Here is a 13,392-nt window from a genome sequence, read left to right as displayed (position 1 = left end):
TTAAAAACAGGGAAGCAAACACACACCCTTCCGCTGCCTTTGATTTTGTTTGTTGGATTTTTCATTCTGTATCAGGCCAGAAGAAAAGGGTTTTGTGAGTTTAATGGGACCTGACTTACTGACTTAGCCAATTTTTCTGTGTTCTTCTTCTATATAAGAAAAGAGAGAGGAAGAGGGAGAGAGAGTGAGTGTGTTTGTGTGTGTGTGTGTGTGTGTGTGTGTGAGAGAGAGAGAGAGAGAGAGAGAGAGAGAGAGAGAGAGAGAGCTTTCTGTCTAGAGTTGTCATGTTCATTTTTAGGGCTCATAGCCTTGGTTTGGTCAAATAGGAACCTGGCTGGCACCACCTTGGTAAATTAGCTTTCTAAAGACTCTCCCCCAGGTCTGCCCTATATGCAGGAAGAGGAGGAGCAGGAGGAAGATGGATGTGTAGAATGGGGAAGGAAGGAGAATGAATATGGCACAGCCTCACCCAGCACTCACGTGGCATTTGCTGTAGCTGATCATCCTAGGTGTCAAGGAGGCTGTAGTCCTGGTTAGAGCACTTTACTCTATTGGCTTATTAAGTTCACTTGCAATCCTCTACCCAAGGAGTAAAAGACCCTGCCCCTTTCCAGGGTGAGAAAATGGAGAGAGTGGCAAAGAGGACTGTGCCTGAACACACAGACAGGGGAAGGACTGCAAAGCTTTTGCCCTTCTAGCTTCCTCTACCACCTGCCCAAAGACCTCCCTATCTCCATGTTTCCTTTTCCTGTTCCTGAGAAATCAAGACCTGTCAAGTAGGCAGGCCTGAGTTGAATAGCCAGGCCCGAGTTCCCACCCAATTCAACCACCCTAGGCAGGCTGACATTTCCAACTGAGCACAGATAAGCTCTGTGAGCTCAAGTCATGCCTCCACTCCAAGCCTCCACTCCAAGAGACTGGAAGGAGACCACAACCTCTTCTTCTCTTTCCTTAGTCTACACAGGTATGTACATGCATACATTACTACACAGACATACTCATGTGGACATACATGCTTGCCTCATTTTGCGAGGGAGCTAAAGCCCACACGATCACCTCCCATGACCCAATGAGTTCAATCTTAGGGCGACATCTGGCCGGTACACAACTCCTAGTTCATTCAGGGTGACTAATGATGGGTGTAAACTCTGAGTGTAAATGGAGGTGTTAGGGTGGAGGCATGAAGTCAGTTTAATGCAATTTCTTATCAGTGGGTTACCTAGAAATAAGGAGGAAGGAAAGTATTTTAAATAAGAAGGAGGGAAGAACAGTAATTTTTTAGGTTTATTGATACTGTTTTATGAGTGTTAAATATATTACTAACATGTATGTGTATGCATCGTGTACTTGTCTGGCACCCACAGAGGTCAGAAGACCCGGAACTGTAGTTATAGTCTGGCACGAGCCTCCAAATGGATGCTAGGAGCTGAACCCGGGTCCTCTGCAAAAGCTGTGAGTGCTCCACCCACTGAGTAATCTCTCCATCTCAGGAAGAATGGCCTTCGATACCAGGTTTGATACAGTGTTTTGTGACCTGTCCTAGGCTTTTGCTGTTAGCCATCCCAGCCTTCATCAGACCCACCAATTTCATAACCACACCACACCATACACACACATACTGAAGAGACAGACCATAGAGACACTGCCATCATAACAGCCAGCATGGACAGAACACCTAATATCATACTAACATCTTTCCACTGCAAAACCGAAATTAATAAGTAACTTCCACAGCCCAGCAAGGTAGTGCTCTCTAACAATAAAAACTGGAGGATTCAGTTTAAGAGAGTTCACGCTGAGAAAAGACAGATGGTTGAATCAGACAGTACAGATACCACAGGAGAGGCTCTGCTGGACCATGTGGGTAGGAGGTGGGAAGTGGGAGAGAAGCCAAAGCAGAAGTGAGGCACAGAAGCTGCTTCATTGGTTCTAACTCCATATTTGCCTTATTTGAACATAGTTGGATCGGTTGCCTAGTGCGTGTGGTTGAAGCTCTGCTGCTGTGATTGGCTGAGACTCAGCTACATGTTACCAAAAGAAACTCCACAAAGCCAGGCTCTGGTTGACTTACTACCAAGTTTGGTTGCAGCTCCTTATGGAGGGACTCGGAATATAGACACATGGATCTTTGAGTCCAATTATGTCTAATTTAGAGTTCCATCACCCCCATTTTCCAGACGAGAAAATTAAAGCTCAGATTGCCATGTTTCCAGAGCAAGCTGGGAACCAAAACCACAGCAGCTCCCTCCTTGGCCGTAAAGCTAAGCAAGCCCTTTACCCGTGTCCTCTACTTATGCTTAGAAGCTAACATTCTCAGCCTGCATGGACTCAACCTGGAACCCACGCCTCCCCCATCCCCATCTCCCTTTCCGTCTTCACAGGTTATTGTTGGCAGTATGCTGTTGAGTTGGTCAGGAATGAGACCAGGGTGGGAAGCAGAAGCCATCCTTATCTCCTACCTGGCCTCTCCTTTCCCAAGCAGTCTGTGGGGATCTGCGAGGTATGCACATTGGTGGGTAGGGAAGGGGTGTGGTTGACATCATCCTTCAGGTCTGGAAGAATATGTCTTCCCATGACTAAAGAGACTGAGGGTATAATTATGGGAAGGCTCTTGAGATGTGAACATGACCCTGGATTACTGTGGAGGTAGGGATCAGCGTGAGAGGCAGAGATGAGTGGAGAGAGGAGAAATTTGAAGGAAAGACTATAGCCAAGGAAGTAAGTAGCTTACAGAGCTGAACAAGAACCTCTGAAGCCCCCAAAAGACATATCTCCAAATATAGCCCTGCCCATACCTTGATATGGGCCTTCTTCTATTTAACTGATTATTGCTGTTGTTGTTATTATCATCATTGTCATCATTATTGTGTGAGTGTGCAAATAATGTTTGAGTATGAGTGTACACATGCCACAGTGCACATGTGGATAGCAGAGAACAGCCTGGAGTCAGTTCTCTTCTTCCTCCTTTACATGAGTTCCAGGAATTAAACCCTGATTGCCAGGCTTGCCTGACAAGCAGCTTTAACCACTAAGCCATCATGCCACCCCCCCTTGGTTTTGGACTTCTGACTTCCAGACTATAGAAGGATGCATTTGTTAAGGCAATAATTGTGCGGTTGAACAAGTCAGAAGAAGAGGATTCAGTCACCCGGAGATGGTATTAGGGGCAGTCTTCATCATCTAGGTCAGCCATAGCAAAATAGCCTAGACTGGGCCCCTTAAACAGCAAAGGTTTCTTGTTTCACAGTTGTGGGTGCTGGGTGTCCTAGATCAAGAGCTGACAGGGCGATGGTCCTGTATCACTTCTCTGCTTGGTTTGCAGACAGCAAGTCTTGCTTCCCCTCACATGGCTATTGCTCTGCACAGCTGCCAGTGCGAGCTGTCCTAACCCCTGAAGAAGATACTGGTCAGAGTCGACTAGGGTTCATGAGGAGGAGAAACTAGAGTGACTTGTCCCAGGCCTGGCAGATTTCCTCACTATCTGTGTCCTGCCCTTAGGGCAAGCTCTCTTAGGCTGTATAGGACACAGGTTCCTTATAGAGGTAATTAAGTTAAAATAAGCCTTGTAATCAAGTGGTTCTGACTCTTCCAGCAACTTCTAGATTTTCTGCTGGGGATTGGGGACAGGGGTTACAGGTAGAGCCTAAGCACCTAACAGCCCAGTAGAAATGTGGGCTCACCTCATGGTTCAACTCGGGGAGAGTTCACTTATGGGAGACTCAGGACCCCTGCAAGAGGGCTCATCCTAAGGGCAGGACACAGGTAGTGAGGAAATCTGCCAGGCCTGGGACAAGTCACCCTAGTTTCTCTTCATGAGAAACAGACAGTACTGGAGCCTCACAAGAGAGGGAACACATATCCTGTAAGAAACAGCCTAGAGCTCTGTAAATGCTGGAGAGGTGGCTCTCTGCAGGGGTTTTAGCAAGAGAAGCTGGAGCCAGAGAGACAGAATGTACCTGCACAGCATTCTCCGGGACTCCACAGTCCTAGAGGAATCTTCTCTGCGATTCCTCTGCCCACCACCATTGCCCAATTCTCTGTTGTGTCCTTGGCCCCAGGTCAAATTCCCAAAGCAGCAAGTGACTCAGAGTTATTCTCAGAGTCCCGTCCCCATGCACCATCTCTCTACACCCACACATCTTCTCCTCATTGGCTCTTCTTTGCTAGTCACATCCTCCTGTCTCCACATGCTAACCCCCAAATCAATTCTATCTATCCATCTATCTATCTACCCATCCATCCATCCATCCCTCCATCTCTCTCTCTCTCTCTCTCTCTCTCTCTCTCTCTCTCTTTCTACCTACCTATCTACCTATCGAATCATCTATCTCTATCACTATATCTCTATGTCTCTATATCTGTTGTTGTGTCTCCGTGTCTGTTGTCCATCTCTGTCTCTCTGTGTGTGTGTGTGTGTGTGTGTGTGTGCGCGCGCGCGCGCGCGTGTGTGTCTCCCTCCCTTCTTCCCTCCCTCCCTCCCTCTCTTCCTCCCTCTCTCCCTCTCCTCTCTCAGGAAAAGAAAGGAGAAAGCAGAGAAGAGGAGTGAAATAGTTCAGATGAAAGACAAAGCCACCTCCATTGAGCCAAGGAGTTTTCATATAAATCTCCCCATGGGTAGAAAATTGATGCTTGTAATTCAAAAGATCAAAAACAAAAACAAAGAAACCCTAAGAATGAGAGCGTTAAGGAAAGACATTATGAATACTAAAATTAGAAAACTTAGGCTTGTAGAGATGGCTCAGTCAGCACAAATGTTTGTCCTGCAAGCATAACGACCTGAGTTCAACCCCCAGAATCCATACAAAGAAGCTTGCCTGCCACAATGGCACACTTGCCATCCCAAGGTTGGGCAAGCAGAGGTAGGCCCATCCCTGAGGTTTCTGGCATGCCCAGGAGCCTAACTAAGGTCCAGGACAATGAAAGACTGTCTCAGAAAACAAACTAGGGCAGAGGAGATGACTCAGTAGATAAGCCTTTGTAACAATGGCATAAGAACTGGGGTTGCGATTCTCCAACACCCATCAAAAAACCAGGGGGGCATAATGGCCCATATCCAACTCAGGATTCAGGAGGCAGAGACCAAGTTGGGTAGCTGGATTAGCCAAATCATTGAGCTCTAGGTTCAAGTGAGAAATCCTGCCTAAATATGTAAACTAGAAGATGATTCAGAGTGAAACCTGATGTCAACCATGGGCCTCTATGTGCACGCACATCCACACCCACATGCAGGCTCACATACATTCAAATGTGTATATACAAATGCACAGATACCATACACATACAGGAGAGGAGGAGGGGGAGGAGGAAGAAGAGGAAGAAAAAGAGGAAAAAGAAGAAGTAAAAAGAAAATCATTAGAAGGCACCTAAAGAATGGCACCCAAGTTTGTCCTCTGGCCTCATACATGCACATACATACATGAGCATGTACCACCAACATACATCATTTACATAAACACACAAAGCCAAATTGAATTTAGGAGGTGGGAGCCAGGTCCTCAGCTTAGAAGGAAGGAAACTGAGCTGCTGGTATGTGAAGTAAGACATCATGCAAGTGTTTCTCTATGTTCAGGAGAGGCTGCCACATGGATTCAGGCCCCACTGCCAGGGTGAGACAGTATGGCTAACAAGTGTCTTCAGGAGTGGAGGGAAGAAAACTTCACATCTGGACTGGTCTCGGGATGGGTATAACTCTCTAGACAAAATGACTTGGGTCATCTCCAAGAGACCCTACGCATCCCCATCCCCACCCCCACCCCCACCCTGAGCTTCTCTGTGTGTGCAACATCCTCATTCATAAGATTATATACAGTCAGTTTCTCCCAGACATCTATTTACCTAGGACCTCTGACCAAGACGACAAAAAGCAAGCAGAAACTGTCCTTCACTGGAGTGTCCCACCCTGACCCTCAGCCTCTCAGGTTCTGTATTTTCTCTTATGGACTCTTCCAAAAAAGCACAGCTTCTATTCACACTGAAGGGAAAGCTGTCCCTCCCCCATTCTTTTACCTTGGGTCCTCGCTAACTCTGCAGAGGAGGAAAAATAGTTCCTTCTCAGGAGACCCAGCTCTGACCACTGACCTTGCTCTGTCTTTCAGATATTGCTGCTCATCTGCAGGGTCCCTGTGTCTGACACCCACCCTGCCTACACTGGCAAGCTGGACACAGTAATGTAATGAATCTCTGAGTGTCTCAGACAGAATCTACATCTAGCTCCCAACATTTAGTGAATCCAAGGAGACAAAAAGAACTCCCTTTCCTCCCTTCCCCTCCCCCTCCCTCTTCCCCTCCCCTACCCTTCCCCCTTTCCCTTCCCTTCCCTCCCCTCCCCTTCCTTTTCCTCCTCTTTTATTCCTTCTCCCTGACTTCCACACCCTCTTCTTCCCTCTCCTGTCTTTTTCCCTCCTTTTCTCCCTTCCTTTCTCTCTTCTTCTTCTTCTTCTTCTTCTTCTTCTTCTTCTTCTTCTTCTTCTTCTTCTTCTCTCTCTCTCTCTCTCTCTCTCTCTCTCTCTCTCTCTCTCTCTCTCTCTCTCTCTCTCGTTTTCCTTTTTGAGGTACTGGGACTTGAACCTAGGGCCTTGGCCTACACTAACCAAGCAACCTTCCACTAATATAAACCCAGACCCCCTTTCATTTTATTTTTGAGACAGGGTCTCTCTAAGTTGCCCCAAGCTAACAGAGACGTTGTGGTCCTTCTGGCTAAGTCTCCTGAGTATTTGAGATGTATATCACCATACTATACTGGGGGCTTCCAATCTGACCCAAGCCCCTATGAGGATCAGATCAGTGATTTTTTTTTTTTTTTTTTGAGATCAGTAGGCTGAACTTCTGCACAGTAGTCCTCAGTACTAGAGGCATCTGTACTCTCAGAGTTTCTTCTACTTCCCCATCAAACTTTTGTTCTTTAGCTTATATCTTTGGGGAACTCTGTTCTCAGAAAACAAAACTGTTGAAACTTTACAGAGAAGTCAGAAAAGCAACTACTGCTTTGTCGGACAAGGGCCCAACAGGAGGAGACCGTGCCAAGTCTCCTTGGGGTAATGCGAAATGGGGCAATCAAGGACTGAGCTCCAATGAAGGGGGACAGAGTGTGGGGAAAGCAGGAGGGTCTCTGGACCCAACCCATATTTAGAGACCAAAGGATATGTAAGTAAGGAGCGGTCTACACATGTGGAAGGGAAAGGGAGACCGGAAGTGCAAAGAACCCAGGCAAGGAAGGGAGCAGGTAGACATTGGCACCTCACTCCTCTCTTCCTAGCAGGACCCCTCTCCCCAACCATGGGCTTTCCCAAACACAACCACAGTGTTCAGGGCCTGGAGGGTGGATAACATAGGGACCATCAGGGAGGCTCCCAGACAAAAGTCCCCAGCTTTTTATAAGAGAAGTCCCTGGGAAAGTGAGAATTCTGCCTTCAAAGCACCCTAAGATGCTCTACCCATAAAGGCCTGAGTAGGTGTGGTACAGCCCAGGAGTCTTGAGAGGAATCACAAGTTTCACCCAGTTTGACAAGGCTGGGAGTAGGTAGGGCTAGTTCTGAAGCTCTAACTTCCCTAGAGCAAGCCTAGGCTGGGAATGAGGCAGGGCTGCTTGGGGCTCATCCACCCCCTCTCTGAAACATTCTTGGCTCATCCTTGACATTTTCATATGTCATTTCGGTTTACCGTCAACTCTGAGGTGCTTCCCTGAGGCCATCGACCCTTCTCACTCCGTTTCACTATTATACTAGTGACTCCTTCTCTAAGGATCCCAAGGGACCCATCTTCTATAACACAGGCAGAGAAGTCACACAGCTCCGTTTGTAAGAGTGAGAATTCCCATAAGCCACTTACTTCTTTCTGATGCTCTGGTGCTTTTCCCACGATCTCCTCACACACCCACCATGCAACATTGTCTGCACACTCTTGCAAAATTACCCATCATGGCAGAACTAAATCCTCGTGGCACTGTGAGGAGCTTACACTAACTAGCCCATCCTTCTATTTCCCCCATGTGTGCCTGGCACTGCCTGTCAGGGAAACATCTCACATCTGAGCAGAGCCAATCTGCTCCCTACCCCAGGGTACAAGCCACAGAGTCTAACACCACTACTCAATTCAAAACCAAACACAGTCTTGAAGGAAAATTCATCAGCCTTGGCAGTGGGCCAGGCAGTTAAACGTGGATTCGGATCACAGATCATTTCTGCTAATTAAACAAATATTTTTCCAGAGCTGTCTTGGTTTCCGCTGTTGCAGTTGGCCCAAATTGCTGGCACACGCAGGATAGGAGCCATCCCCTGAATGTCTGTGTGGACCAGAGGGCAACAGACAGAGTTTTTGAAGTAACAGCAAAGCAGGTCTTCAAAGTGGAGACACTTTGTCCAAACAGAAAGAAGGAAAAGGGAACAAAACACTGGCCAGCGCTAATGGTCACAATCCTTGCACTTAGTGAGTCCTGCTTACAAGCAAGCCTGTGCTCACACAGCACTCTTACAGAATGCACTTTCTCCCTCCTACAAATCACACACACACACATATGTGCGCTCTCTCTCTCTCTCTCTCTCTCTCTCACACACACACACACACAAACACACGCATACACACGTGCAAGTAATCTAGAAATAGAATAAATTATTCCAAATTTTGAGACTTGAGTAGAGGTTTTTGTTCCTTCTCTGAAGGAAGTATAAGGCCAATCCCACAATGTTACTTAAAGAGCCAGACAGCCAGGTCACAAGGTCTCTATATGATGAAATTCACCATAGTCCTTCACTCTTAGAAAATGTATTGTTTACAAAATCCCTTTCACTAGACCCTGGGCTTAGGGCAACACCCAGGCACTGCATGTCTTGGATCAAGTTCAAGAAGTTTGTGGGTTCCCCAAAGCCTGCCGAGAAACAACCACAGTTTCCAGCCTTAGGAAGACGGTCATGGAGAAGTCAAGGTATTGCCATGCTCTGCACAGTGTGCAGGGTTGTTAGGGCTAGGGAGATAGCACAGCAGGTAAGAACATTGCTTCATCGATGTGAGGACATGCCTTCAAACTCCCATGTAAAGAGCCAGGTACAGCCACTCACCCTGCTCTTACCCCACCAATGTGGGACAGGAGAGAGGCAGGAGGATTACTATGACTGTGAGCTACCAACTTAGCTCCAGGTTCAGTGAGAGGCCTTGTTCCAAGAGCTAGCATGGATAGAAAAGCATTGACCCAGTCCTTTGGCCTGTGATTATGAGCACAGGGCTTTGAACCCTCAGGAAGTGTGCATAAGCCGCCCCCCCCCCAAAAAAAAACAGAGAGAGAGAGAGAGAGAATATTCAAGCTCACAGAGTTTATCTTTTGTCAGCACTCTAGAATAATATTACTTAACACTCAGCACCCAAAACTTTGCCTACCATGCCTCATCTTACCCTCCAAATGCACCTTTTAAGCTTGGACCTCCTGGATCTTTTCCAGAAAAAGCAACCCTGTGTTGTGACACTTGACAATGAAGCAATGTTTCCTTGGCTTCCTACTTGCTGTGCACACCCATGGCTTTCTCTGGCTGCCCAGGTAAGGAAGTGTGTGGTGGAATCTCAGAGGTTCCCCAAGTCCACTCTTGCACCTTCACACTACTCCCAATAAAAAACTAACATCAAAGGAGCTTTGTGCATTACAGGGAACTTGGCGTCTTTCCGGAGGGCCATGTTCTCTCTAATGACCAGGACTTCCCTTGGAACTCGGCAGTTCTGAGGATTTATCTCCCTAGCATGTCCTGTTTTCTGACCAAGGGAAGCCTGTGGGCACACCAGATCTGAGAGTTGTGCAACAGCTGCCAAACAATAGATCAAAGGCAGTTTCTTCTGAAAGTAGAGACTGTCCTGTTATGATTCAGGAGCAAAGTCAACCTAATATGTCAGAAGGAACTCCAAGCTTGAAGGGAACTCTCTCCCTGAGCACCAAGGTGGCTTAATGCATTTTCCATTTGACAGGTCAATCACTGAGAAGACAGTTTGTTTTTTTAGAGGTGTTCAGAGCATGTCTTCTCTTTTGACCTCAAGAAGTTCCTTCCCTACCCCCACATTCTTGCCAACATTCAAGCTAAGGATGAGGACTGTAGAACATCCTATCAAGAGTCTGGCTTGGGGAGACCATCATATTCTCACAGCTGCACTGGAGGTAACTGGACACATCATGCCTGGAAGTTGGGTCTGGGAAAGAAGACTGAAAAAACCGGGGTGTCCCAAAAGACCCAGGGAGCATCAGTCCAATGATACATCTAACTTTCAGCTGATTGTGGTGACAGAAGAGTCCCATAAGCTGACTCTAAATGCTGCCACCAAGGGCAGGCATAATCTAGAAAGGAAACAGCTCAAAGCTAAGTATGATGGCACACACGTGTAGCCCAAGCACACTGGACATAGAAGCAAGATGATCAGGAGTTCAGGGTCAGTCTGAGAAGATGGTTCAGGCAATAAAGTGCTGGCTATACAAGCATGGAGACCTTTGATTCCCATATAAAATCCAGGCATGGGGGTGCACTTGAAAACCCAATACTGGGAAGGCAGAGATAGACATGTATGTATCTGGAGCCATTGACTAGCCAACTTAGTCTACTTGGCAAGCCCTGGACAGTGAAAGACTTTGTCTCAAAAACAAAGAGGATGGCTCCAGAGGTGTAACACTTGAAGTTGAACCCTGATATCACATCTGCAAGAATACACACACACACACACACACACACACACACGCACACGCACACGCACACATAGTCACAGGAACACAAACATAAAAGAAGTTCAAGGTCATCCTTGGCTACATAGTGAGTTTAAAGCAAGATTGGGGTATATGTGACTCTGTCCCATTATTACCAAGAACAAAAAAGAAAAAAAAAAGAAAGAAAGAAGGAAGGAAGGAAGGAAGGAAGGAAGGAAGGAAGGAAGGAAGGAAGGAAGGAAGGAAGGAAGAAAAGAAAGAACAGGAAACCTAACTAATTAAGTGGCCATGCCTGCAGTGCAGGGGTTATAGCCAGGGCGGAGAAATGGTGGAGAATGTATTTATTCATAATGAAGAATTATAGTGACCCTGTGGGGAGGGAAGTTTTGCCATGAAGCCTGCCAACACATTAAATTACCCCCTAGAGAAATTCACCACACCCCAGAACCAACAACACCACTGTTTCTTGCATTCCTCCCCTTTGCCCTGATCCCAAAAGGGACAATGTTAAAATGGAGCTCTCCTGCCCTGAAGCTAGGACAGCTGGGTGAGCTGGGCAGATCTGGATGACAGCCACTCCCAATTGCCTTCTGAAACAATCACAGAGGAGGTTGGGGGGAGGTGCTGCTGCCCAAAGAAAACACAAAGACTCCTCCTTTGTAGAAGTAAGATGCTGTCTTGGCCAGCTACTTGGAGAAAGCAGCTGATTCAGTATGAAGAGCAAGTCTTTTTTCTGGCAGGACCAGGTAAGGAAATGGTCTTCACATTCTCAGATTTCCACAAGACCCAGGGTATGTGTGCACCTGTCCTGCTGTCCTGTAGGTCCACCTGAAGGCCCCCTTCCTCAAAGAGTCCCCATACCCTCCTCAGAGAGACCGCATTCTGTCTCAAGCTCTCACAGTAACTACACTGTTCCTGAGGGATTCAGATTCCAAGGTTTGGGTCCTCTTCTTTAAGTTCCCAAATAACCTAGATGGAGAAACTAATCAGAATGTAGGAAAATGTTCCAGTGGAGTTTGAAACAAGGACCTCACTCTCTGAAAATGACTGCGATATTTTCAGCCATTGGACCAACAGCTGTCTGTTTATTCTACAGTTTACAAGTGATGAAGGCATCCTGTCTGGAGTCTCTATCTTGGGGCTGGGGAAGATGATGGAGGACACACCCACTGTTCCAACCAAGGAATGCTGCTTGTTTTCATGCTGTACGTAAATCATAAATCATATGGTCTATAATTGTCTTCCCAACGTTCGTTGTCAAAGAAGACCTGGCCTCATTGCCACAACTCAGCTTTACATAAAACACACTTTAAAAAAAAAAAAAAAAAAAGATGGATTCATATAACCCAGACTGATCTCAAATTCTTGTTCCTCCTGCCCCTGTCCCAAGTTCTGGGATGTCAGATACACAACACTGTGCCCTAGAAGTATTTTAAAGTGCATAAACCTTTTGGCAGACCTCTCTCCACAGAGAATGACTCAGTAATTTCTTTATAGACTGAGGTAATATTTAATCAAGTATTTTAGCACATTGACCTTTGATGTACCAATTGCTGCAATTTCTGAATTTTTGTCTTTGATCAAATGGATATTTCTACTCTTCTCCAAAAGAATGATGCCTTGGAATGCATCAACAATCTGGGGAGATGAGGGTAACCTGGATCATATAAATACTATGTGGGAATTTCAAGTATGAGTGGGGCAATCGCTCTCATAACAAAAATCTATTATTACCGGATCTTGAAGTTAATCCTCCCTCCCTTAAACCCCCATGTTCTGCTTTTTCTTAACACACACAGGCTGTCTGGAGGGAGAGCCAAGAGTCCTCCTGGGGAGGAAAGTGTGAAGAACTGAATGTCTAAATAAAGGCTGTTCTCTGCGCACCTTGCATCACACAAGTACCCTCCTGCTGTATGGAACCTTCCTGCTTGCTCAGAAAAAATAGACCCAGCCAGTCTGCCATCATCCGTAAGTACACACACATAAATAACCTGGCATTTAAGCCAGTTTCTAATTTAACTACAATACCTTGTTAGGGGTGGAGGGTGCAAAGAATATTTGGACAATGACAGAAAACCAAAAACAAACTTATGGGGTAGCCATGTGTCTGTGTGTGTTTCCCAGCCTTACTAAAACTGAATTCAGCACTTTTTGTAGAACTGTGATTCAATTGCTTTGGGATCTTGTCCAGAGTAGACTAATCTGAGTGTCTGATTTCTCTTGGCAGCTTTGCCTTCATCTTAGTCTTCAGGTGGCAGGAAAGGGCAATGGAGGGAGCGAACGGTGGTAGCATTAGGGAGCCAAGAGTTGATGTTCAGAAATAGGGAAGCTCTAAGGCTTATGACGTCCTTAAAAGCAACAAAGTCTGGTTTATTTAAAGAAATCTTGAGGACCAAAGGAATTAATAAATGGCTATTGGTTGGGAATAAAAAACAAAAACCTGAGTCACAGCCACAGCCTTTGGAGACCTTACGCTAGGGTTTCTCAAGATGAGGAAGCTAAATCCCTAGCTTATGACTGGTGGGGGTTCCAGGTGTGGTGCTACCACCTGCTACCACTTGGATAACTTTGGGCAACTCATTACCTCCTAAAGACTTTTTTCATTTTTTTCATTTTAAGATTTATTTATTTATTTATTTAGGTGGGGCTATGTGTACCACACGCATATGGGGTCCAGAGAAGGCCAGAAGAGGCTAGATCCCCTGAAACTGGAGTTGCAGACA

At 46.3% G+C, this 13,392-nt stretch overlaps 1 long non-coding RNA gene across 1 annotated transcript in view; it reads left to right on the top strand.

Annotated features, from left to right (window-relative positions):
- Positions 1-11,226: 11,226 nt before the first annotated feature.
- The window catches only part of Gm35190, a 57,665-nt gene continuing 55,499 nt past the window's right edge, over positions 11,227-13,392 (top strand). Inside the window, exons 1-3 of the long non-coding RNA XR_382020.3 lie at positions 11,227-11,415; positions 11,766-11,874; positions 12,469-12,637. This is a non-coding gene — a long non-coding RNA (predicted gene, 35190). The remainder of the gene's footprint in view (positions 11,416-11,765; positions 11,875-12,468; positions 12,638-13,392) is intronic.

This window comes from Mus musculus, chromosome 13, assembly GCF_000001635.26.
Source record: "Mus musculus strain C57BL/6J chromosome 13, GRCm38.p6 C57BL/6J".
NCBI classification, from domain to species: domain Eukaryota; kingdom Metazoa; phylum Chordata; class Mammalia; order Rodentia; family Muridae; genus Mus; species Mus musculus.
The sequence above is the reverse complement of the archived record's forward strand: the minus strand, read 5'-3'. Positions and strand labels throughout refer to the sequence as shown.